Raw genomic sequence first — 27790 nt, forward strand, 5'->3', positions numbered from 1 at the left:
GGAAAGTCGAAGCCAAAATTAAAGAATTGATCGAACAAGACATTATTGAACCGGTGGATCATTTGACACAATGGGTCAGTCCCGTAGTGATTGTGCCCAAACCAAAGGGTGACATAAGACTATGTGTTGACATGAGAATGGCCAATGAAGCTATAATTAGAGAACGACACCCTATACCAACAGTGGAGGAAATACTTCAAGAACTAACTACCAGCAAGGTATTCTCAAAAATTGATCTGAAATGGGGCTATTATCAATTAGAGCTGGATCCAGGTTCCCGAGATGTGACAACATTTGTGACTCACTGTGGATTGTATCATTACAAGAGACTATCATTTGGAATTAATGCAGCTTCGGAGATCTACCAGTATGAAATCCATCGAGTGATTCAAGGCATTCCTGGAGTTGCCAACATTTCTGACGACATCATAGTCCATGCACCAACAAAGGAAAAGCATGACAAACGGTTGAGGCGTGTACTATCTAGACTACAGGAGGCAGGCCTTACCGTGAATGGAAACAAGTGCCAGTTCGGTGTGTCAGAAATGGACTTCATGGGACACAGACTTACACGGGAAGGACTAAACCCTGCAGAGGCCAAGGTGAAAGCTATTGAAGAGGCACGTGCATCTCAGAATGCAACAGAGGTGAGGAGTTTCCTGGGATTGGTCAATTTTTGTGCAAAGTTCATTCCTAATTTCACTACAGTGGCAGAACCACTAAGGAAACTAACCAGGAAAGGTGTACCATTTCATTTTGGATCTGAGCAGAAGAAAGCGTTCACAGCGCTGAAGCAAAGCCTGACAGATGCAAAAACTCTTGGATATTACGATCCGGCGGCATCAACCAAAGTCATAGCGGATGCCAGCCCAGTTGGTTTAGGAGCCGTGTTGGTCCAGATGCATGATGGAGGACCAAGAATCACTGCCTATGCCAGCAGATCGTTATCAGATGTGGAAAGAAGATACTCTCAGACAGAGAAAGAAGCACTCGGACTTGTATGGGCCTGTGAGAGGTTCCATGCATATTTATACGGCATTGAATTTGAACTCATCACAGATCATAAGCCATTAGAGGTGATCTATGCACCTAGATCCAAACCATGTGCCAGAATAGAGAGATGGGTACTCAGACTACAACCCTACAAATATAAAGTAATCCACATTGCAGGGAAAGCAAACATTGCAGATCCGCTGTCCAGATTGGTGAAGGATGGTGGTCCACAATCCAAGTCAGAATTGGGAACAGAAACAGAGAGCTTTGTACGCTTCGTAGCTATTCAGTCGACACCGAAAGCTGTGACTACGAAGGAAGTCAAGAGAGAATCCGAACGTGATCCAGAACTCATGGAAGTAAGAGAATGCATACAGAGTGGACAATGGGACAAGTGTACTCACAGGGCTTACATTCCCATTAGAGACGAACTTTGTTGCATCGGACAGTGTGTGTTAAGAGGTTGCAGATTGGTGATACCGCAAAGATTGAGACCGAAGATCGTATCCTTAGCGCATGAAGGACACCTAGGTATTGTTGGTACCAAGCAAAACCTCAGGACCAAGGTATGGTGGCCAGGTTGTGATAAGGACGCAGAGAAATTTGTTAAAACTTGTCACGGATGTCAAATCATAAGTAGGAGTAATCCGCCAGAACCGATCCGGAGTATGCAACTCCCGACAGGATCATGGATCGACGTAGCTGTTGATTTTCTTGGACCTTTACCGACGGGTGAATCAATTATGGTAGTGATAGATTACTACAGCAGATACTATGAGTACGTGGTGTTGAAGTCGACAACCACTGAAAAAACAATACAAGCGTTAGCAGAGATATTCGCAAGATATGGATTACCTGTTACATTATACTCTGACAATGGTCCACAATTCATTTCAGAGACATTTGCGGAATACATGAGGACCACAGGTATCCACCATCATAAAGTAACTCCGAAATGGCCGCAAGCCAACGGGGAAGTAGAGAGACGAAATCAGTCCATTGAAAAACGATTGAGGATTGCACACGCTGAAGGACAAAATTGGCGAGAAGCATTGCTATCTTATGTGGCTGTCTATCGAGCAACGCCTCATGCAACCACTGGAAAAAGTCCTGCAGAAGCATTTTTTGGGAGAAAAATCCGCACAAAAATGCCAAAAATAAAGGAAATCTGAGACGACCAGGAGATGAGGGACCATGATGCTGAAAAGAAAGGTGCAGCAAAGCTGTACACAGATTCGAAACGCGGAGCCAAGTACTCAGACATCATGCCAGGAGATAATGTTCTAGTGAGGCATGAAACTGGTGGTAAGCTAGACACACCTTATTACCATCAACCCTATACTGTCGTATCCAGAAGTGGCAGTATGTTGACAGTCAAGTCTCCGACTGGAGTCAAGTGTAAAAAGTTACCAGTCCAGAGATGCATCGAGCGATGAGGTTGAAAGGCCAATACGAGATGCTGAAACTGAGAGACCTGACGATGTTCCAGAGGCAGTTACCAGCACTCCTGATGAAGTGACTAGAGCGCCAGAAACACCCGAAGCCGTGGCGAGCAGTATTTCCGACGCCGAGAGTGAACAACCGAGAAGCGACGACAATATCGCAGGCAGTCCGAAACGAAACCGGAAAGTGCCCAAACGATACAAAGACTTTGTGCCATAGTTTTAATAAGAACTTTGGGACAGTATTTTAATCTTATATCATAAAGTGCATGTATGAGTGCTGTAGGAAGTAAATTTTATGTAGTTGAGTTATAGTATTACCATTAGTTACGATGTTTGTATGTTTCCGAGGGATATTGGTAAGTGAAGGTAAAGTTTATTTCTGATTAAAGGAGAGATGTCATGATAATGAATATGTATGAGATGTACCGGAAGTCACGTGGTATGAGAGAGAGATAAGAGCACAAGCAGGAGAACAAAGGAAACTGGAAAATAAAGACTCTGAGAAGTTTACCTGATAAAACTTGTGTTTGATGTTTTATTATCTTCACATTTCGGGCCACAAATGTGACACCCACTACCTTTTGCGGGGCTTTACGCTCAGGGGTACTTGTGCCCCCATACCAGTTGGCACACTTTCCACTGAAACCTCTGCAGAAATTTGCCAGGGTTTGCCCCGATGTCATACCAAACCTCCACAAACTCCTGAGGAAGAAGAGGCCCCCACCTGCTTACTTCATGGGGGAGTTGGGGGATTAATTCTCTCTTCTCCCTCCCCTGTCTCTCCCCCTCCCCCTCCCTCTGCCCCTCTCTCCCTCCCCCTCCCCCCTCTCTCTCTCCACCCCTCCCCCTCTCTCCCCCCCTCCCCCTCTCTCCACCCCTACCTCCCCACTCCCCCCTCTCCACCCCTACCTCCCCACTCCCCCCTCTCTCCATCCTCCCCCTCTCTCTCCCCTCCCTCCTCCTCTCTCTCCCTTCTACTCCCCCCTCCTCCCCCACCCTCCCCCTTTCTCTCTCCCCCCCCTCCCCCCTCCCCCCCTCCCCCCTCTCTCCCCCCCTCACCCCTACCTCCCCACTCCCCCCTCTCTCCCCCCCTCCCCCTCTCTCTCCCCTCCCTCCTCCCCTCTCTCCCCCCAACTCCCCCTCTCTCCCTTCTACTCCCCCCTCCTCCCCCTCCCTCCCCCACCCTCCCCCTCTCTCTCTCCCCACCTCCCCCTCCCCCCCCCACCCTCCCCCTCTCTCTCCCCACCTCCCCCTCCCCCCTCCCCCCTCTCTCCCCCCCTCCCCACTCCCCCCCTCCCTCCTCCCCTCTCTCCCCCCAACTCCCCCTCTCTCCCTTCTACTCCCCCCTCCTCCCCCTCCCTCCCCCACCCTCCCCCTCTCTCTCCCCCCCCCCTCCCCCTCCCCCCTCCCCCCTACCTCCCCACTCCCCCCTCTCTCCCCCCCTCCCCCTCTCTCTCCCCTCTCCCCCCTCTCTCCCCCCCTCCCCCTCTCTCCCCCCCTCCCCCTCCCCTCCCCTCCTCCCCCTCCCCTCCCCCTCCCCTCCCCCTCCCCTCCCCTCCCCTCCCCTCCCCCCCCTCCCCCCCCCTCCCCTCCCCTCCCCCTCCCCTCCCCTCCCCCTCCCCTCCCCTCCCCCTCCCCTCCCCTCCCCTCCCCTCCCCTCCCCTCCCCTCCCCTCCCTCCACCCTCCTCTCCCCCTCCCCTCCCTCCCCCCTCCCCTCCCCTCCCCTCCCCTCCCCTCCCCTCCCCTCCCCTCCCTCCACCCTCCTCTCCCCCTCCCCTCCCTCCCCCCTCCTCTCCCCCTCCCCTCCTCTCCCCCTCCCCCTCTCCCCCCCCTCCTCTCTCTCTCCCCCCCCCTCCTCCTCTCTCTCTCCCCCCCCCTCCCCCTGCGCAGCGGTCCACGCGGGATTTGGCCGGAGCCGTGGGCCGTATCGCGAGACTTTGATTTATTCCTACGTCATGTGCCGTGCTGCTTATGGCGGCGCTGGAGTGCTTCTGCTGTTGGGGTGAGTCGTTGTGATTGAATGTCGCTCGCCGACCCGGCTCTTTCTTCGCCGCCTCACGGTCGCTGAGAAGGCGGTAAGGTCGGCGGTGTGTGTGTGGCGGTTGAGCGGGCGGCGTTCGGGAAGGGGGGAGGGGAAGGGATGTGGGGGTGGGGGGGTTGGTGGCGGGGCCTGTGGAGCTGCGCCACCCTGGGGAAGCTCCCAGTGTTTTTGTTCCTGATGTCGTCGTCCCCCCCCCCCCCCTCACGTTGGCAGATGACGGGGCATCTGAGTGCGGGTACCGTCCGTCACCGTGGACGTGGTCGGCCTCCATCGCCCTCTCTTTGTCAAGAATCTTTTGGCTTCCGGTGATATTATTATTTTCTTAGAACTAAACCCCCTCCCCTCCCCCCCCCCATTTTTCTTTTGCGCGTGTGGATCACCTTTTATGGGTTGACGTTGATCGATGCGGCGAAGAACCAATCATGGGTGGGTAAGGGGTGGGATTTCCTGGACGACGCGTTAGCTTCTTGGAGCAGTAGGTCTCGGTTTCCGGGCGGGTGGGGCGTCGCGTGAGATGGCGGGGACTACAAGTACCATCGACCACCGCGCCAGCTCCTTGTTCACTGGTCAAGAACGTCCATGGGTGAATTTGCGCAATCGGCTGGGCTGGGAACCGGCGAGAAGAACCATGAGCGATACGTGTGATCTCCTTCCCTGCAAAGTGGCCTTCAGTTGTTATTCTGTTAAGCGTTGCGTTAAATTTATTCTTTGGTGTTAAGTGCAGGATTAAAAGGTTGAGCTATTATTAAACTGGAATCAGCTTTTGATTGGAGAGTTTCCTCGCGTTTTTCTGTTAATTGTTTCGTACTTTTAGTGAAGTAGAAATAAGTCATAAGGTTAATTAAATATAATGACGACAGGTTTTTGCATAGTAAAGGACATATGGGGGGGGAGTCAGATAGGTGTAACAGCCAAATCCAACATTATCTCAGACCTGTGGCTCGTATGCCTTGTTAATTCCAGACTTTATTATTGTAAGATTTAGCATATATAAATAACGTTTGACAGGGTGGGTGCAGCAGGAACTATATTTTAGTTGGCTGAGGTTATAGTATTGCAATAGAGTTCAGCAGTTTACCACGTGAAGTAGGCTTGACTGGCCAGGTCGAGTGTTTTTAGTTTAAAAGCAATTTTGTTAGTGTTCATAATTTTCACTTGGTTTCCAGGCTGGATAACTGGTTCAAAACATTCTGCTGAAATAGTTTTGCTAGCATTTGTAGTTGATCTTTAATCAATTAAATTGTTTGGTTTAATTTTTCTTGTAGCAGCTGCAATGTTATCTAACTTCTGAGTATCTCTGAACAATTGAGGCATTTCCATCTCTATTTTGAAATGATTGATCAGATCTTTAATAGTATGATTGCCAGGGATAGTTTAGGAGATTTTCTGGGTTGTTTCTTGAGCTGAGAATGTTGTCCTCTCAAAGAAAGTTAAAGGAGTTGGATTTGTATTCCTTAAAGTTAGGTGTTGTTATTCAAACCTTTAATAACCCAAGGGAACTTGGCAGAGTATATACTGAGATGGTTCCACATCATTAGATGTATTTAAGGTGGAAATATCACTTTGAAAGATTGAGGGTGTAAGGGTAACTGGCACTCTTGTCAGCCATGATTATTTTGAGGACCAAGTGGCCAATTTCAGTGCCTTGACTTAAGAATGTTCCTGAGAAGGAAACCAAGTGAATCTGTACTACCTTGTGCTTGTCACCCAGCAGATCTTGTTACAGAGATCTGAATGTGTTCTTTGGATATCAAGATTAATCTTTGCATCTGTTTATTTCTTCATTGATGGGATGTGGTGTCACTGACAAGATTAGTAATATTTGTCACCCTTGATTGCAGACTGTTTAGTTGCTTTGAGAGTAGTTAGGATTCAATCACAGTGGTGTCTTAAAATTTTTTGAGCCAGATGAGTTTTTACAATCTCGTAATTTAATAGTTGCTATCACTATGACCAGTTTTTGTTCCAGATTTATGTAAATTAAGTTGAAAATCAGGCCAGTAGTTCACAAGTATCAACAACATCCAGTGAATTAACCATCAAGTTATAGTTAGTCCAGAGGCTGAAGAAGTGCCTCTTAAAACTCTTATCCTGGTACCATGTATGTCCTTGCCACCTTCCTCTCTGTTTCTGTAGCTCCTCGAACAGAACATATTCAGTATCAATTTGGAAAGCTAGTCATTTGGAATAAAGAGAAAAGGAAGAAAATCTATGAAAACAAATTCAGTCTTTCCTGAATTTCAGAAATTGTATTGGTTTATCATGCTTTTCTTTTTCTGGTTCTTGTTGTCAAAGTAGTATCACTCCAGCTTTTCTTCCTCAATTCTAATAGTGTGATGGTTACACTATTTTTATGTTATCCTCTATAGTTGGCAACTTTTTATCATTTCCTGCATTCTGTGACAGTTTAATAATCATTGTAGAAATTTGTAAAAGAATATTATTCTGTCCATTGGAGGATCCATAAATGAGTACTCTTTTGAAGTTGTGAAATCTGAATTTAGGCACTGAATTTTTTAATCATTATTGATAATTATTATTACATATTGAATAAGCACCGATTAAAATCGCAGCACCAATCACGTTATATAAAATTCTGAACATGAATTAACTGGAGAGCAACCTTTTTAAGGATATTTAGTTTTATTAAATCCTGGATGGCTCAGAATCCCCTCTTTTCCAGTACTGTCACTCCAGTAATGTGATGTATTATTTTGATACTCAGCAGATTTTTCCCAAGATTCAATGATTGAAATTTTAATGTTGCTTCCTTTTAGGATAATTTGCTTTAAGAAGATGTAGATTGTCTTTGAATCTCTAGGGCTGTTATCCAGCTGTGGCGAGGTATCTTGTTAGAATGTTTAGGCCTCCATTTCTAATACCATGGTTTCCATCTTGAAATCAGTTATGAATCACTATCATGATGTCATGTACTCTAAATTATGTTTTGACGAATCATTGTGCACCACTACTTTTATATCAGTAACAAAGAACCATAACTGGAATGAGTAGACCCTGTGGATTAATACTGCACTTGAAATATTTTAAATTTTCCCCATGATTCTTCTCTGGTGCCTGCCTGAATGATTTGATTTGTCATCCATACTTTCTTGGGCCCTTTTGCTCTGGACTTTTTCATGTGGAAAACATTTTGATCAAGACCTGCCTTTTTGTTCTAAATTCTTGCAAGAGCTTGATCTGGTTTTATTTTCCTGATATTCCATTTAAATCATCTTGGACTGGTCAGTGATCACTTTCAAAGTTCCACTTGTTTTCTTTTGTTTACCCAATAAAGGCTCATTGAAGTGACTTTTTTTTTGCTACAACATTGCTATCAAGACAAGAAAGAGTAAAATATCTGCTTCAGATTCATTGTCTCTTTGTTGACTGCCGACTACTGACCTGCTGAGTTCCACCAGCACCTGTGTGCATTTCCCTTACACTTCCGAGATGTGTCCTGTGCCCCTATAACCTTTGTAGCTTCGTGGTTTTTTGACTTGTCTAGCAGTGATCCCAAGATTGGGGCGTCCAATGGCAACCACCTTCACCCAGATTCCAAACTCCTGAAGTTTAGGAAGCTCTCAGTTCCTGGGTTCCTTTTGGAGCCTTGCTTTCCTTGTGAATCTTAGACCCTGGTTTGAGGCCTTTGGCTGCTCAGCCCTGCGCTGGCCCCTGCTGTGATGTCCTACCCTGCTGGGTGCTCTCCAAGGTTCTTTCTTTGAGAGTGATCTGCTCTGGTGTCCTGCACTAATCCACTGCATCCTTGGAACCCACAGCCCTTGAAGCCTGGATTGTTGAATGTGGACTGCACCATCTTGGGTGCCTCATCTCTGAGGATTGGTGTAAAAACCACTGCGGACACTTTAAACTTGCATGGAGCTGTCGACCGCTGGGCCCTGTAAAGGAATGCTTGAAGGCTTTGGGTCTGCGGCAGTGCTGCTCAGCTTTGGTGAAAGGAGACAGCCTGACTTCCTGTCTTTTTTGCCTCAATCCTAAAAGCTGCTAAATGAACTTGCAAAATTGAAATGTGCATAATTCCACTGGCCAAATAGTCATAGAATCATGTAGCATGGAATGGCCCTTCTGCCCAACTCATCAATGCTGACCAATTTTGCACTCTGGGCCAGCCCAATTTGCCTATCTCAATTTTCATGTCTGTCTTTTGCCTTCCTATCCATAAATTTGTCCAAATGCCTTCTGAATGTCAGAATGTTATGGAAACTTATGTTTCCATAAGTTAGTTTGTCAAATGAGTTTTTTTTGGAAATCATGGCTCCATTTTCCCAAATTCATTGTAATTTTTTTCCCCTGTTCTGATGCAGTTTGCCAATCTATGGTCAGTTGTGTTTTGTTAACATGAATAGAAGGAAAGTTAGGAATAAACTTGTGATTAAATTCATTTGGGAGGCAGTCTATTTCAAAACTGCATAATTTGTTGGCTTCGGGCATCTTGTGATCCTACATGCCAAATGAAAATCTGGCAAAACCTTATCAGAATTGTTCTGAAACTGCTGATTCGGTTTGTGGGAAAATCAGTATTGATTAAAACTGCTTATCTAAATGGAAAAATAGCAAAAATATGTCAGGTCATAATCTCCATTGGAGGTGCTGTTGCATTGTTTTAGCTTAATGGAGGAGAAACAGGTTTACTTTATGTTTTGGTCTGTAAAGCCCCAAATTTCATACTAAATTGTGAAAATTAACCAAATATTAATTTCTTTTTAGTTAACATTATCATAAATATGCTGTTGTTTGACCAAAGGACTGATGGTAACATTCTCTTCCTTCATGTGGAATTGCACAAATCGCAATGTTTAACACTTGTTACACATTTCTGTTACAAAATTATTCAGGGAACTTTATTGTACACTCCTTATGATTAGATTAATTGAAATAAAATATTCTAGATGCTAAGAATCAAATGACTGATGCTTAAAAGCGGTCTGCCGGAGGAACTCCTGGACAAGCAGCATCAGTGGGAGATGAGAATAGCCAGTTTTTCAGGCTGGCTACCTTCACCAAGATTGGACCCTTGAGTAGCTTGTGCTTGATGCTCCTTAGTCTCTGTTCTTCCAGCAGTATTTTTTTTGCCCCAGATATCAGCATCTGCAGTCTCTTTGGTGTCTCCTCGTGAAAACTGAATCTTTGTAACCATCCAAGCAGATGAATTAAAATGGTTTCACTTCAACTGTTAGTTGAGCCAAGATTGAATTTGTTGGTGTGACAGATATTCTGAATGAACCTGGGAGAAAAGCAAGCTCTTGGTAAATGGTATGTCTTCTCAAATGTTGAGAGAAGGATTGATTATTCAAAAACTATTTCCTGATCTATATTAATAATTGTTCATTGTCTTATACATTGTACAATCTGAATATGCATCAAAGTTCTTGCTTGCTGCAGCTGAACAGGCACTCTGCCTTTTTAGAAATAATCACAATCCATACATAAAGAGGCAATACAAAAGATAACTAGATAACACCATTCTCCTTGACAAAAAAAAAGACTAATAGGGCCCTCATTCCTTTTGTGATATCTAAGCAGTCCATGATAATGGGGAGGGGGGGGGGGGGAGAGTTGGGGGATGGGTTCATGATCCTGATAACTATTGGAAATGAACTGTTCCTTGATCTAGAGGTGCTGGTATTCAGGCTTCTGTACCTTCTGCCCAAAGGTAGCAATGAGAAAAGATTGTGATGGAAATGACTTTGCTTCCTATTTTCTGGAGCTTTCTGTGCTCCTGGGCATTTGAACTGCAGCCAATCTGTTTACTTTTCCCAGTCATTTGTGGAAGTTTGGTAGGGTATTTGATGACATGCCAAATCTCATCAGACTCCTTAGAGAAATCGGTGTTGCTGCCTTCATTTGTCTTAATGTGCAGGTGAAGTTTGAAATATGTGCTCCCAGGAATTTGAAGGCCCAAACCTATTTCATCTCTGCTCCATCAATGTAGACAAGTATGTCTTCTTCCTAAAATCAACAGCGATCTTTTTGGACTTTGAAAGCAAGATTATTCTTCTGGCACCACCAACTAGGTTCTTGATCTCCATTCTGTATTCTGACTCATCCTTTCCTGTTTGTAAATTGCAGTACGTTGCAGGTTATAGGGAATAGAGCAGGGACTAAGCTTTTCTTGGGATGCCCCCGTATTGATGGCCAGCTTATTACTGATTCAGACTGGTGTCTGCCGATGAATTGGATTGTGTAAAGGTTCCATTCTACATTTAGAATGTAACACACATTTTAGAATGTAACTTTGTCTACATAAGGAAGAGAGTCGCCACTTTGTCCAGCGCCCCTCACAGAAGTGAGAAACGAACTCGTAACCCCTGGTTTACAAGACCAGTGTTCTAACCACTGAGCTATCGGAGCCTCTGTGACATACTGCACAATATTTCATGGTACAAGTCAAATGGGTTGATTTGTAGCACCGGTATAATTTAATCTAGAACTGTGAGATGCAGTCAATTACCAAAAAATCCCACCTGTCAAAAGAACCAAATCTATGAGGAAAGTAGGTGGTGGTTATCTTCTGTCAAGCTTGTGATTTGAAAAAGAAAATTGTATTAATAGTATTGGGTTGGTGGGGTTTTATTTGGGGGGGGTGGTTTAAGAACTGCAAAAGTATAGAGACATATTTTCTGCGCCTGAGGAACTTGATTTTTTGCTATTTTTTTTAAAATAATTTTTTTATTTTTCACACCATAAATCACAATAGCCATGATATACACTTTTTCTTTTCCACACATTTACAGTGACTTTTTCTCCCTCCTCCCAAGCCACCCCCCCACCCCCCACCTCTCATCCATTTTAGGTATACAATCTAGGTTGCATTAATTCAGTTAGACAATGTTGTCATTCAACAAAAATACACCAGAAATTCTACTGAGTCCATTCTTTTCTTTTCTTCTCCTTCCATCAACTTAGGTAATGTTTGTTCCCGGTAGGTTTTCGCTATTGTATTTAATGTAAGGCTCCCATACTTGTTCGAATATTTCAATATTATTTCTTAAACTATATGTTATTTTTTCTAATGGAATACATTTATTCATTTCTATATACCATTGTTGTATTTTCAAATTATCTTCCAATTTCCAGGTTGACATAATACATTTTTTTGCTACGGCTAGGGCTATCTTGACAAATCTTTTTTGTGCATCTTCCAAGTCAATTCCAAATTCTTTATTTTTTATGTTACTTAGGAGAAAGATCTCTGGATTCTTTGGTATATTGTTTTCTGTTATTTTATTTAATATCTGATTGAGATCATCCCAAAATTTTTCTACTCTCTCACATGTCCAGATTGCATGAATTGTTGTTCCCCTTTCTTTTTTACATCGAAAACATCTATCAGATACTGTTGGGTCCCATTTATTTAACTTTTGCGGTGTAATGTATAGTCTGTGTAACCAATTATATTGTATCATACGCAGCCTCGTATTTATTGTATTTCTCATCGTTCCAGAGCATAACTTCTCCCATGTTTCCTTTTTTATCTTTATATTTAAATCTTGTTCCCATTTTTGTTTAGTTTTACCATTTGTTTCCTCATTTTCCTTTTCTTGCAGTTTAATATACATATTTTTTATAAATCTTTTGATTAACATTGTATCTGTAATCACATATTCAAGGTTACTTCCCTCTGGTAAACTCAAGTTGCTTCCTAATTTATCTTTCAAGTAGGATCTCAGTTGGTAATATGCCAGCGCTGTATCTCCAGTTATATTGTACTTATCTCTCATTTGTTCAAAGGATAAGAATCTACTTCCTGAAAAACAATTTTCTATTCTTTTAATCCCTTTTTTTTCCCATTTTCTAAAGGCAAGGTTGTCTATTGTAAAAGGGAGTAGCTTATTTTGCGTCAATATTAGTTTTGGTATTTGGTAATTTATTTTATTTCTTTCTACATGAATCTTCCATATATTGAGGAGATGGTGTAATACTGGAGAAGTTCTATGTTGTACCAATTTTTCGTCCCATTTATATAATATGTGTTCAGGTATCTTTTCCCCTATTTTATCTAATTCTAGTCTCGTCCAGTCTGGTTTTTCCCTTGTTTGATAAAAATCTGATAGGTACCTTAATTGTGCGGCTCTATAATAATTTTTGAAGTTTGGCAATTGTAAGCCTCCTTGTTTATACCATTCTGTTAATTTATCTAGTGCTATCCTCGGTTTCCCCCCTCTCCATAAAAATCTCCTTATTATTTTCTTTAACTCTTTGAAGAATTTTTCTGTCAGTTGTATTGGCAATGCCTGAAATAAGTATAGTATCCTTGGAAAAATGTTCATTTTAATACAGTTTATCCTTCCTATCAGTGTTAGTGGTAGCTCTTTCCAATGCTCTAAATCGTCCTGTAATTTTTTCATTAGTGGATTGTAATTGAGTTTATATAATTGGTCTAGATTTTTGTTTATTTGCACACCTAGGTATCTTATTGCCTGCGTTTGCCATCTGAATGGGGATTCCTCCTTAAATTTTGAGAAATCCGCGTTATTCATAGGCATTGCTTCACTTTTATTTACGTTTATCTTGTATCCCGACACTTCTCCATATTCCTTCAATTTCTTATATAGTTCTTTTATTGATAGTTCTGGTTCTGTTAAGTACACTATCACATCATCCGCAAACAGACTGATTTTATATTCCCTGTCTTTTATTTTTATTCCTTTTATATTATTATCTCTTCTTATCGATTCTGCTAGTGGTTCTATAGCTAGCGCAAACAATAATGGTGATAGTGGACATCCCTGCCGCGTTGACCTGCTTAAGTTAAATTGCTTTGATACATGTCCATTTACTGTCACTTTCGCTAACGGTCCCTTATATAATGCTTTAATCCAATTAATATACTTCTCCGGTAAACTGAATTTTTGCAATACTTTGAACAAGTAATTCCATTCTACTCTGTCGAAGGCCTTCTCTGCGTCTAAAGCAACTGCTACTGCCGGTGCTTTATTTCCTTCTACTGCATGAATTAAGTTAATAAATTTACAAATATTGTCTGTTGTGCGTCTTTTTTTGATAAATCCAGTTTGGTCTAAATTTACCATTTTCGGTACCTGTTCTGCTAATCTGTTCGCTAATAGTTTAGCTATTATCTTATAATCTGTGTTTAGCAGAGATATTGGTCTGTATGACGCTGGTGAGAGTGGATCTTTCCCTTGTTTTAGTATCACTGTAATTATTGCTGTTTTACATGAATCTGGTAAGTTTTGTGTCTCATCAATCTGGTTGATTACATCCAGGAGGGGCGGTATTATTAGGTCTTTAAATGTTTTGTAGAATTCTATTGGGAGTCCATCCTCTCCTGGTGTCTTATTATTTGGTAAATTTTTTATTATCTCTTGTATTTCTACTGTTCCAAATGGTTCTGTTAATTTATTTTGTTCCTCTATTTGTAGTTTTGGTAGTTCAATTTTAGTCAAAAATTCATCTATTTTCCCTTCTTTCCCTTCGTTTTCGGTTCGGTATAACTGTTCATAGAATTCTCTGAAGTTTTCCTTAATTTCTTTTGGATTATATGTAATTTGTTTGTCTTTTTTCCTTGTTGCCAATACCATTTTCTTAGTTTGCTCTGTCTTAAGCTGCCATGCTAGGATTTTGTGTGTTTTTTCCCCTAGTTCATAATATTTCTGTTTTGTCTTCATTATATTCTTCTCCACCTTATATGTTTGTAATGTTTCATATTTTATTTTTTTATCCGCCAATTCTCTTCTTTTGGTTGTATCTTCCTTTATTGCTAATTTTTTTTCTATGTTTATTATTTCCCTTTCCAACTGCTCTGTTTCCTGATTATAGTCCTTCTTCATCTTGGTTGCATAACTTATTATTTGCCCTCTAATGAATGCTTTCATTGCGTCCCATAGTATAAACTTATCTTCCACTGATTCCGTATTTACTTCAAAGTACATTTTTAATTGTTTTTCAATAAATTCTCTAAAATCCTGTCTTTTAAGTAGCATGGGGTTTAATCTCCATCTATACATTCTTGGAGGGATGTCCTCTAGCTCTATTGCCAATAACAGGGGTGAGTGGTCCGATAATAGTCTAGCTTTATATTCCGTTTTCCTAACTCTCCCTTGAATGTGGGCTGATAACAGGAATAGGTCTATCCTTGAGTATGTTTTATGTCTAGTCGAGTAGTATGAGTATTCCTTTTCTTTTGGGTTTTGTTTCCTCCATATGTCCACAAGTTTCATTTCTTGCATTGATTTAATTATAAATTTGGTTACTTTGTTCTTCCTGTTAATTTTTTTCCCCGTTTTATCCATATTTGGATCCAAATTCAGATTGAAATCCCCTCCTATTAGTATGTTCCCTTGTGTATTAGCTACCTTCAAAAAGATATCTTGCATAAACTTTTGATCTTCTTCGTTAGGTGAATATATATTAAGTAGATTCCAAAGCTCTGAATATATCTGACATTTTATCATAACATATCTCCCTGCTGGATCTATTATTTCCTCTTCTATTTTAAATGGCACATTTTTGCTAATTAATATAGCCACTCCTCTTGCTTTTGAATTATACGATGCTGCTGTTACATGTCCTACCCAATCTCTCTTTAATTTCTTGTGCTCCAATTCAGTTAAGTGTGTTTCTTGGACAAATGCTATATCTATTTTTTCTTTTTTCAGTAAATTTAGTAGTTTCTTCCTTTTAATTTGGTTATGTATTCCATTAATATTTAGAGTCATATAGTTCAGCGTAGCCATTTTATATTTTGTTTATCTTCTCTTTCCGTTTTTCCATCATTACCTTTCCTCCTTTTCCATTTCTGTTTTCTTATTTTCAACTCTTTACCAGACAACATTCCTACAACATCCAACATTTTCCTTATTCTCCTATTTCTATCTTCTTTATCCCCAATCTCCCCTTCCCCTCCTGAGTTGCCCTTTATCCCTTGTCGGACAACCACATCTCCCCTCTCCATTTGGATTTGCGAATCCACTCGCAAGCGTCAACTGATTTTGCAGTGACCGCTCTTTTCCCCCACCCAGCCCCCCCCAGAAAAGATTTCGCTTTTTATATGTCACAAAGGTCACTCTTTTAATTCCCTCTTTATTCTCTCTATTCCATTACCTTCCCTTATTAATTCTTGTCTATACTCTCTATGTTTTCCTCTAATTACAGATACTTTCACATATGCCCATTGTCTCTATTCACTCTTATACCTCTTTACCCGCATACATATCAATCGTGGTCCTTTTTACCCTCCTTACCCGTCTTCATCCCTCAGTCTATTTTTGTCTTTGCCCACATACATATCAATCGTGATGATTTTTGCTCTCATTACCCGTCTTCATCCCTCAGTCTATTTTTGTAATTGTTCTGCAAATTTTCGTGCTTCTTCTGGATCCGAGAATAGTCTGTTTTGTTGTCCTGGAATAAATATTTTCAATACCGCAGGATGCTTCAGTGTAAATTTATATCCTTTCTTCCATAAAATCGCTTTTGCTGCATTGAACTCTTTTCTCTTCTTTAGGAGTTCAAAGCTTATATCTGGATAAATGAAGATTTTTTGCCCTTTATACTCCAGTGGTTTGTTGCCCTCTCTTACTTTTTCCATTGTCTTCTCCAGTACCTTTTCTCTTGTAGTATATCTTAGGAATTTTACTACAATAGATCTTGGTTTTTGTTGTGGTTGTGGTTTAGGGGCCAATGCTCTATGTGCCCTTTCTATTTCCATTTCTTGCTGTAGTTCTGGACATCCTAGGGCCTTAGGGATCCATTCTGATTTTTTGCTATTCATATTCAACTCTGCCCTCGAGTTCACTTTCTGGCACTTCTCTGCCTTTTCTGGATCTTTCTCTGCCTGGCTTGGATGATGACCTATCCTCTAATGTCTACTATACATCCATTGACTGCTACCTCTATGCCTCCTCCCATTCTGCCTCCAGTAATAATCCACCACTCCTTTTTCAAGATGAGGCTTTCAATTCCAGGACACTTGAAAACTCTTCCTTTTTCAGTAATTATCATTTCCTTTCTACTGCAATTGATAGAGCTCTTGCTTACACTTTGGGATGCCTCTTACCATTTTCTCTTTCCCCAAACAGAAGAATTCCCTTTGTCCTCATCTTTTCTGCATCCAGCATATCATTCTTTGTCATTTTTGACTACTGCAATGAAATTCCATCACTGGTAACAAGATGTCTTTGTCACTAATAATTGCATGATTCAACAATGTTTTTTGGAATAGTCTAATTGTGACATTGAATTTTATCTATTTTAATGGTCCTCTTTTGACTATTTTACTTGGATTTGAATGTTTTATAGACCAGATTTTCATTTTAGGAAAAAAATTCGAGGCTTTTTTCTTCTATCCTCCAGTTTTCTCCTTTACAAAAAGATGGCATGTTCATTTGTTATTGATGGGAGATAAATTGTAGAGAAATGTAACCCTGTCCTCTACTAGTATTTGCAAGAGGGTGCACTGCAAGTGGACTCGCTGATCAAGAATGAGCATGAGTTTTTCTCCATCCCCTCTCCCTTTCATTGCCCAGGTAATGTACCCATGGCTGTTAGAATAGGTCATTTACATGAATAACTACCTTCAGGTAGGTGTGGTTTCTTTTTGCACTGTAAACCTGCAGGGGTTTGCAAAAGATTGGAACATTGAAAGTTAAGTGGAGATGGAGTTTTAATCTCAAATAATGATCGAGTTTTCCTTATGATGATATACAAGGCCCAGTTGGTCTGCAACGTACTTTCATTCTTTGCAGTGGATAGTTTGTTTGAAAGTTTTATTTTTATTGTATTTGTGCTGGCAACTGCCCCTAGCATTCTTATCAATGTTAATGTTGATTCTATTGTTTTTTCAGTATGAAGTGAAATAGAACTGAATTTAACATCTGAAACTGCTGCTTCAAGTTCGGATCACGTTGAGACATAAAAATACGTTGAAACAACCAAAGAACAAACTACAGTTGAAGAAAACTTGATCTGAAACCGAAGTTTGTGCCTACTCAACAGCCTACAAAGAGCACTTCCCAACGCTGCTAGACCTTCTATACTTCTCGTTGCTCTCCTGGGATGCTCTCTAGTGCAGCAAGGATAGGAATTCTCTTCTAGCTTGGTAGATCCTCTTGTCTCTATTCACCCAGAATTTGTAAACTTCAAGCGTGTGATTAAACCAGACGGTAGTGCAATATTCAACATCAAGGTATGTAATCCACTGAAAGAAAGCAAGATTGGCCTGAAATGCTTGTTAAAATGCTTGAATCACAGGGGGGAGGGGGGGGGGTTAAACATTGTTGTATCAGTTTGGAATATGGAGAAACCTAGAACTTGGGCCATTTATCATGTTTTCATTCCTTTCATAATCATGTTTATTGAGACATAGTGTAGATGTTTGCATGTGGATTTGGATCACAAATCATCCATGATTTCATAGGGAAGCATAGGTTTGTTCAGTGATCTATTTCATAGAACACATCCTAATAATCCAGAGGCTGGAGCAGAAATTAGTTTGTATGGAGGGAGTTTTACCAACCCAGAGTAGGCCACCAGTAACTGAAGGAAATTTGGAGAAAGCAAACGTATCATGTGAGATCAGCCTGTACAAGATGCACTTCATAGCAAACATCCTAATAAATCTTCTCTGCCCTATTTCAATCTTATTGATATCTCTCTTGTAAGGCACCAAAACTGTATCAATACTCCAAATAAGGCCTCACCAATATCTTTGAACAGCTTTACCATAACATCTTAACTCTTATAGTCAATACTTTGATTATGGAGGCCAATATGCCAAAAACTCTCTTTACAACTCTATTTACTTGTGAAGTCACAAGTTGAGGTAAACCAGAAATCTGAAGATGCTGGAGTCCACTGTAGTACACAAATTTTGAGAAACTCAGCAGATCAGGTAGCATTCATAGAAAGCACAAGGCAGTCAATGTTTGTCCTGAACCCTTCTTCAAGAGTGCTGAAAATTGGGCAGATGCTTGAATAAAAAGATTGGGGAAGGACACAGTAGTAGGTAATGGGTGGATTCAGGTGGGAGGAGGGAAGAGGAGAGTAGCTGAGAAGTGCTTAGGGAGAGGGCAGAAGGCTGTAAGATTGCTCTCTGAAGGGAAGGGGCTGGAGAACTGGAGGAAGAGAGGGTTGAGGGAAGAGAGATTGGGCAAGATGGTTGATGGAAACTGTAGGTTGATATTCTTGGAGTTTGCCAAGAATGAATACAAGGTATTGTTCCTCCAATTTATGAATTACCTCAATGTGGCAGTGCACGAGGTCATGGGCAGACATGTCAGGGTGGCAATGAGGTGTGGAATTGAAGTGGTTTCCTGCTGGGAGACTGCTGTTGTAGCAGCAGAATGAAAATTACCCCCCACCCCCTCCCTGCAAAGACAGTCCTTTTAAGTGAAGCAGCACTTCACCTAAGAATCTGTAGTGGTCATTTACTGCATCTGGTGCTCCTGTTGTTGTCTCCTCTGTGTTGGGGAGAATGGTCACAGAGTGGGAGATCACTGTTCAGTACCTTCATCCTGACAACAGTAATGGCCTTCCAGCACTTCAGTCCCACACCCCATGACGACACTGACGTGTCTGTCCATGGCCTCGTATACTACGAATTTGAGACCACTTGTACATTGGAGGAACAACGCCTTGTATTTTGTCTGTGTTCTCCAATCAGATGGCATCAATATTGACCTCCAATTTCTGTTGAGCCTCTTCCCTGGTATCTTTCTTTCCCTCATCTCTGACTCATCCCAGCTCCTCAATGCCTACTCTTCCAAGAGTGAGCCATCTTTCTTGGCCATGATCAAGTGACTGGTAGTGCTGGCTCAAAGGGCTGAATGGCTACTCCTGCATCTATTACTCTCGCTTCATAGCAACATGCACCAGAACATTTACCCCACCCATTTTGTCCTTCCCATCATCAAGGTCCTTCTCCTTGGTGAATACTGAAGAGCAGTATTCATTGAGGACCTTGCCTACTTCTGCAACCTCCAGGCACATCTCCCCACCTTTATCTCTAATTGGTCCTACCTTCACTCCTGTCATCCTTCTATTCTTCACGTAGGACTTGAGTTGACTCCTTTTCAATATGTTTTTCTTTCATGTTAGCAATTCTTGCTCATTCTTATCACTTTAGCCCCCTGATCTGCAATTCAAAGTTTAGACGGTCCCTCATTTCACTATCTTAAAGCTGTCTCTGTATCTCACTTTCTGGCATAGGAAGAGAAAACATTCATGGTGCCCTATATCTGATTGTAGAAAATTACTATAGCTTCCTTCCCACACAGGCACTAACCAGATTTTTAAATGTCAGCAGATCCTTCATACTGTTCTTTCATCTTGAAACTTGCCAGTTTTTCTTTTTCCAGTTTTTCCACTTCTCTCAATTGTCTATACATTTTCTGCATTTTTCTTGTGTATGAAATGCAGAAAAAGTGAAACTACAGATACTTGGAAAGATTTGGATTTTTAATCTTGCCCTTTAGCCTAAAATGATGTGCACTCTTGTGGGAAATTCGAATAATCACTTCTTAGTTCTGACTGAATCTGTTAATTTTCCCCTGAGAAAGAGCACATCTCAATCATTGGTTACATTATTGTGGGCATCTTGGTTTCAAGAATCAAAATTCTGCAAAGGTTTTGCACGAATGGCTCAATGAATATTTACTAATACTCTCATCTGTGGTGCATTGGTAGTGGAATGACTTGTGAAATTGTAAAGGAGATTTGCTCCTTGTAGTTGAACAAGAAAGCTTGTAGATGCTGAGGTCAAGTGCAATACATGGAGTAAAACACTCAAGTCTGGAGACGCTGTGATTGTAGTAAAAGTGCAGAAATGCTGGAGGAACTTATTAGGTCCTGCAGCGTCCATAGGAAGAAAAGGGTTACCAACATTGAAGGTCCCAGGCCTGAAGCATTGGTTATCCTTTGCTTATGGATTTGCTCTTTGAGTAAATGTTCAACCTTGAATATTCTATGGTGGAATCTGGAGAGGTTGATGGGAACAAGTGGAGGAAGAAAATGAGATTAGTGTAAATGTTAAGTGTTGATGATCAATATGGCTTTGTGGGTGTCAAGAAAAGTAACTTCTCGGAGACCTCTAGTATTGTTTCACAGACTTTGTTTCACGTGCTATCTCATGGAGAGTAGGCAGCAGTCTCCACTGCTAATGGACTAAAATCCAGCTCTACGAGCACTGCTATTTGTGCAGGAGGTCAAACAAGCTTTTACAGAAATTATGATTGCATTGTGGAAAAACCATAGCAAACTATATCTAGAACTTTCAATTTTTATTAAAACCTTGGTTTTTTTTTTACTAATTGTAAGAAAAATTCATCATTAACTACTGTTAACATGCTTGACAACAGTAAAAGCTACAATTTAGCTTCCTAATAATCTCTTGCCTGGTGCAGGCTCTGTATTAAAACAGGCCATTTACCAACTATGTTAGAGTTAACCTCTACATGAAATTTCTTCCAAGGGTCTTTCCTTGTTAATCCTTTGAATTAATGCATTAAGCCTACTTTTGCTATCATTCACCTATCCAAATTTTGTTTTTTGCTATCTACAGGTTTATTGATGCTTCGTGATTTAAAGGGAGATTATAATCAGCAGGGGTATGGGCACATTGATAGATATTCTTCTTCATTGTAACGATCTTCTTTTGCCTCATTTGGGTCATAGAAGTTTACCATTTCCTTTTGGGCCTTGACTGTTGTTTGAATGAGGTTGTTAGTAGTCACCATAATGCAATTAATAATTGCTTGGCAACACATTTTGACGATGCCACTAGCACGACAAAGAATAACCCAAATCATTACTACAATCAATATCCTGTGTGGGAACCAGAAAGCTCTCCTTTCTTTCTCCTCCCTACCACCACCCCACCCCCCCCCCCCCCAGTTTCCTGCCTTTGCCCCCGCTCTTCTCCCTGCTGTCCCTTCTCTTAGGAAATGCAGTTGCTGTTGTTCCTTTCTGACAAGTGAGATGTTGAGTGAACTTCAACGAACTTGGTGCTCTCCATTCTCTACTACAGAGTTGTTGATGAGTAAATGGTGGTTAGTTGGTCCTAGTTCTCTTGAGATTCATGATTATCTCCTTGTCCCCATTGAGATTCTGATTGCTACTCTTGCACCACCTCACTTGATTTTCCACCTCTTCTCTGTAGTGCGACTCATGGTTGTTGAAGAGACCCACAAACTGTTGTAACCTACAAACTTGATGACGCTGGATATGGCAATGCAGTCATGGGTCAGTAGCGTGAACAGCATTGGGCTGAGCACACAGCCCTGAGGTGTGCAAGATGGTACTTGACATTCTGCTACCTATCCAGACAGACTTTCCATAAGGAAGTCCAGGATCCACTTATCACCCTGTCTACCGTTATCGATTATTTTCGATGCAAACCATTGCTGGGTATTATTGACCACGTGAGCAAAAACTAGAAGCAAAAAGAGTAATCTGGGGCAAATTAGGGAGTACTCAGCCAGCAGCACCTTTGGTGCACCCAGCATGCTGCCAGCTATGCATTCTGGGCTTGCTGCAGTTCAGAAAAAGAAATTGTGGGGGTGGGGGGGGGTGCGATGGGTGTTCTCGATTAGAGCCAGTCACTATAAAAGGATGATTGGCGTGAAGTGACTTGCTTGGTGTGATTGTCTGCTAGAGCGCTGCCCATGGATACAGGGTTGTTCCTGTTAGTGTGAGCCTCTCATTTAATTATAACGACATGCAATGGAATGAGAACGGCATTGAGGAGGTTTTGACTAAATGGGCATGTTTGATGGAGTGGCCCGACAAAGTGTCATATCCACAATTTTTCTATAACTGCCCAAAGTTGTGCACTGCTTGTAAAGCAGGGGGGTTCTGGGTGAGGATCCAAGCACGTGTCAGGCAAAGGTTCAGCTGCCTGAGCCGAAGAGGTTTGCAGAAGGCCAAATGTTTCAATTAGCTCTTTTTTTCTTTCTTTGGCTTGGCTTCGAGGACGAAGGTTTATGGAGGGGTATGTCCACGTCTGCTGCAGGCTCGTTGGTGATTGATAAGTCCGATGCGGGACAGGCAGGCACAGTTGCAGCGGTTGCAAGGGAAAATTGGTTGGTTGGGGTTGGGTGTTGGGTTTTGTCAGTGAGGTGGGCTCTGCGGTCTTCTTCAAAGGAGGTTGCTGCCCGCCAAACTGTGAGGCGCCAAGATGCACGGTTGGAGGCGATATCAGCTCACTGGCGGTGGTCAATGTGGCAGGCACCAAGTGATTTCTTTAAGCAGTCCTTGCACCTCTTCTTTGGTGCACCTCTGTCTCGGTGGCCAGTGGAGAGCTCGCCATAGAACACGATCTTGGGGAGACGATGGTCCTCCATTCTGGAGACCTGACCCACCCAACGCAGTTGGGTCTTCAGCAGCATGGATTCGATCCTTGAGGACTCTGCCAGCTCGAGTACTTCGATGTCGGTGATGAAGTCATTCCAATGAATGTTGAGGATGGAGCGGAGACAGCACTGATGGAAGCGTTCTAGGAGCCGTAGGTGATGCCGGTAGAGGACCCATGATTCTGAGCCGAACAGGAGTGTGGGTATGACAACGGCTCTGTACACGGTGATCTTTGTGTGTTTCTTCAGGTGGTTGTTTTTCCAGACTCTTTTGTGTAGTCTTCTAAAGGCGCTTTTTGCCTTGGTGAGTCTGTTGTCTATCTCTTTGTCGATCCTTGCATCAGATGAAATGGTGTAGCCGAGTTAGGTAAACTGGTTGACTGTTTTGAGTTCTGTGTGCCCGATGGAGATGTGTGGGGGGGGGGGGGGGGTGGAGCTGGTGGTCATGGTGGGGAGCTAAGGAGGAGATAATTGCATAACTGGCAAGAAGAACATTATCTGCAGGATGACGTAAGGAACCATCAATCAATAGGCCATTTCAGGTGGACTCTATGCCTTGAGGCCAGTGACAGGAACGGATTTAAAACTGCAAACGCACCTTTCATGTGGCAGTCCAAAAGGCCTCAGGATCTGATGGAGGCAGGGTGACTGTTGCCTCAGTGCCACCCGTCATAAATATGTGGCTATCTTTCTCCCATGCAGGTGGAACTGTTCTGTTTCCCGCAACTGTTCCAGTTGCTTGGGGGAATTATGGGTAGTGATGACTGCCATTGCTATGCTGTGTTTTGAGCTGCAGAGTGCAGCCCTGGGGGGGGGGCACAGTTAGGCAGCTGGGAGTTGGGTCATGGACTGATGGAGTCATCTGCCTGCTCCCAGGCTGAGCTAGAGGAGGATTGGCGTCAGTGCCTCAGAGGCGCATTTGCCACATTCAGGTGAGTATGTCTTTTTCCGCGGGGTGGGGGGAGATTATGTGGCTTTACAAGGGGTTGTTCAGTCCACCTGAAAGGGCCTAATGTAGTACACAGGATCTGCATTTTTCAAAGACTGGTCCAACAGGTTATGGTGAGCAGAGATAAAAGCTGTTATAAGAGTTGTGCAGTCATCTGATTCCCTTACTGGTCGCTTCTGGCAAGAATGTGGTAGGATTGATTGCTGGAGAACAGTGGAAAATGTTATTAGAATGAGACAGTAAGATAACTTTATAACCAGTTCATTGTGATGCTGTAAAATACTGAGTTGCGGAGGTATTGAGCAGTAACACCACTGCATGCAGTACACAAACAACATGGATGTTCCAACACAATAGGGGAAGTCTTTTCCTCTATTGTAGCTCCTTTGTTTAAACATTAACCTCCAGCAGGAGGGTTATGGAATGATGCACAACTGGGTGCATCATCTCTTTCCCTCCACTTCCTCCCTCCTCTTCTTCCCCCCCCACCCCCCAACCCTTTTACCATCCATGCAATTAGGCCAAAATGTTGGAGGCAAACCCATCACACTTGATAGCATGGTGTGAAAAGCTTATGATAATTTGGAAGTCCCAAGGCAGGTGTAGACATCACAGCATCAGTTAAAGAATGGAAAGCTTCCTGCCACTTCAGGGTCCACGGAACCTGCTCTGGCTCGCTACACAAAACATGGGTTTTGTGGGTCACTCACAGGTGTATAAGTACCAGAGAGAGAAATCGGCGAGCTTGTAAAGGTTGAATGCCAGGAAGGAATTTGAACTGGGTAATCTGTTGTCGCTCCCCAAATCATCCTTCTCTGTTAATGAAAGGATTTTTTTTTAAAGTAGGCGAGGCTTAACAGATTTTCTTGCTGTGCCATGAGGTGACAAGTCATTCGATCACAAGTCCCACCTTAATGGCTTTAAAAAGTGGACACCTCATCACAGTGATATATAAAGCAGAGCTTTGTGGATGTTTGTGTAGATCTTTCTGACAATCTTTCAGTTGCTCTTGTACCCCTTGTCCATTTGGCCCATTAAATATTTTTTAAGCCATCGCATCTTCCGAGTGGTTAATGTGGGACTTAGCTGTTGCTTCATACACTGGAGTGGTGAATGGGTATAATCATCCCTTGCAATGACATAACACTGACTTTTTAAAAGAGTTGAACAAATAGAAAAGGTGAACTAATTGTGGGTTAGTAGAAACCAATTGGTAAAGTTTAGCTCCAGCAGACTGGTAGGGGTTACCTGGGAGCTGCCATCAAAACATTACGGGTGTGCAAGCTGGAATTTCATTAGCTAAGACATGCAGCACTCTGGGGTAGTTCCAGAAACGTCCCTTGGGTAGTACAATAAACTACCTCTAGTTGCATTAGGGTTCTAGGCACATCTGCCCAGCACTCTAGATACCCTTTACGACTACATTGCTGACATTTATCTCGTGACCGATCTATGACCATCCCCACCTAGTCATAAACCAAGCCTAGTTTCCTCCCTTAACCTCTACTTCTGTAGTTGGTGCATTAGTGGAACTGACCCATGTTCTTGTCCTTGTCCTTGTATCTATCCATATTAACCAATGTAGTAGTAGAAGTACTCGAGATGGCAGAGGCCGACAGCATCGAATCCACGCTGCTGAAGATCCAACTGCGCTGGGTAGGTCATGTCTCCAGAATGGAGGACCATCGCCTTCCCAAGATCGTGTTATATGGCGAGCTCTCCACTGGCCACCATGAAAGAGGTGCACCAAAGAAGAGGTACAAGGACTGCCTAAAGAAATCTCTTGGTGCCTGCCACATTGACCACCGCCAGTGGGCTGATATCGCCTCCAACCGTCCATCTTGGCGCCTCACAGTTCAGCGGGCTGCAACCTCCTTTGAAGAAGACCGCAGAGCCCACCTCACTGACAAAAGGCAAAGGAGGAAAAACCCAACACCCAACCCCAACCAACCAATTTTCCCCTGCAGCCGCTGCAACCGTGTCTGCCTGTCCCGCATCGGACTTGTCAGCCACAAACGAGCCTGCAGCTGACGTGGACATTACCCCTCCATAAATCTTCGTCCGCGAAGCCAAGCCAAAGAAAAAAAGTAGTAACCTCAGCCCAGATTTTTGCTTGCCAATCAGAATAACTCATTTTGAAAGTTTGAGCTTGTCTTGCAATTTAGCAAGCTCTGTATAGCCAGTGATTGATTATATGTCAATGAAACACTAGCATATTCATCCCATTTGTGCTGTTGTACTTAGAAAATCCACCATCGGCTCGCTTGGCTGTGTAAAGTTCAAATCACTTCTAAAATAGCCCTAGACTTTCAGGCAACCTGCATAATAGACTGTTGTCCTCTGTTTGCCAGTCAGATTCATTTCGCTGTTCCATTAATATCTTGCCAATTCCTGCCTTCTCTGGGGAGGATGGAGAAACTTTCCTGGGACATGAGGGTCTGTAGGCACTCCTCAACAACATGGTTATATTCCCTGGTAAGGGATCATAAATATTGCAAATTTGGGTCAAACAATTATGAAAGTGCTTTCATTTGGGCTTCCTCTATCATAGTCCTCACCTTTGGGGGGTGGGGTCCAAGGCTTAAGAACTGGCATGCTGCCTATCATCATTTTTGGGACACATTGAGGAATCTGATTCCTCATCAGAATGTGGTCTCACATTTAACAAGTCTTGTGATCTTTTTACTCTTTGGTCTGATCAAGCTGGGGATGTGCTTCGGACACAGACCCAACAGCTGCGGTGACACCTTTATCCACAGTGGAAGGTTGGGTTTAGTATTGAGGAATTTTGGATGCGATACTCAAATTTCAAAAACAACATGTGGAGCACTTGAGTTTTAGGTAATCTCTGCAATATACATTACCAGAGTTATGCAGACATTCCGATTCAACTGCAAGACATCCATGCAAATTTAATAAAATCAAATGAGTTTTAGGTAATCTTGAGTTTTAGGTAATCTCTGCAATATACATTACCAGAGTTATGCAGACATTCTGATTCAACTGCAAGACATCCATGCAAATTTAATAAAATCAAATGAGTGTTAGGTAATCTTGAGTTTTAGGTAATCTCTGCAATATACATTACCAGAGTTATGCAGACATTCCGATTCAACTGCAAGACATCCATGCAAATTTAATAAAATCAAATGAGTTTTAGGTAATCTTGAGTTTTAGGAATCTCTGCAATATACATTACCAGAGTTATGCAGACATTCCGATTCAACTGCAAGACATCCATGCAAATTTAATAAAATCAAATGAGTTTTAGGTAATCTTGAGGTAATCTCTGCAATATACATTACCAGAGTTATGCAGACATTCTGATTCAACTGCAAGACATCCATGCAAATTTAATAAAATCAAATGAGTGTTAGGTAATCTTGAGTTTTAGGAATCTCTGCAATATACATTACCAGAGTTATGCAGACATTCCGATTCAACTGCAAGACATCCATGCAAATTTAATAAAATCAAATGAGTGTTAGGTAATCTTGAGTTTTAGGAATCTCTGCAATATACATTACCAGAGTTATGCAGACATTCCGATTCAACTGCAAGACATTCATGCAAATTTAATAAAATCAAATGGAAACATTTGACATATCTTGGACATTTTATCTTTGGTCTGTGCTGAAAGTTTATAACCTGAATATAAATATAAGACTGGCAAAATTTACTGTGGCAATATAACCCTCCTAAACTCAAGTCTTCCCACAATTATGTGGGAAATTTTGTTGATATTTGTATTTCAGATATTCTCAATGAATGCTTGAGTGGAATAGAATTGGGTATAGTTTCTAATGTATTTTCCCCTCTGATGTTGCATAAAGAATGGATGAGAGGGAGAAAAGATTAACAGTATTATCAGGGACAATAAACCAATAAATGGTCTGTTGCTGATCATGTTTCCTCAGTGGGGAAGAGGCATAAGGAAAATGCAGTGCATGTTGTGAAGGCATTTTACAAGGTGCTGTACATGAGGTTACTTGACAAGAGTTCATGGTATAACAGGAAGCATACTAGCATAAGTAG

General features: G+C 42.1%; 1 protein-coding gene across 5 annotated transcripts in view; it reads left to right on the forward strand.

The window, feature by feature from the left end:
* Positions 1–4336: 4336 nt before the first annotated feature.
* csde1 (cold shock domain containing E1, RNA-binding) overlaps positions 4337–27790 on the forward strand; it is a 112544-nt gene continuing 89090 nt past the window's right edge. For 4 of the 5 annotated variants that reach the window (XM_069941446.1, XM_069941450.1, XM_069941448.1 and 1 more), the window contains exons 1-2: positions 4337–4441; positions 17305–17645. The gene's annotated coding sequence lies outside the window, so the exon portion shown is untranslated. Of the gene's footprint in view, positions 4515–17304; positions 17646–27790 lie in introns of all 5 variants that reach the window. The other variant, XM_069941447.1, reaches the window with a different exon arrangement.

Source organism: Narcine bancroftii, chromosome 5 (assembly GCF_036971445.1).
Source record: "Narcine bancroftii isolate sNarBan1 chromosome 5, sNarBan1.hap1, whole genome shotgun sequence".
In the NCBI taxonomy this organism is placed as follows: Eukaryota; Metazoa; Chordata; class Chondrichthyes; order Torpediniformes; family Narcinidae; genus Narcine; species Narcine bancroftii.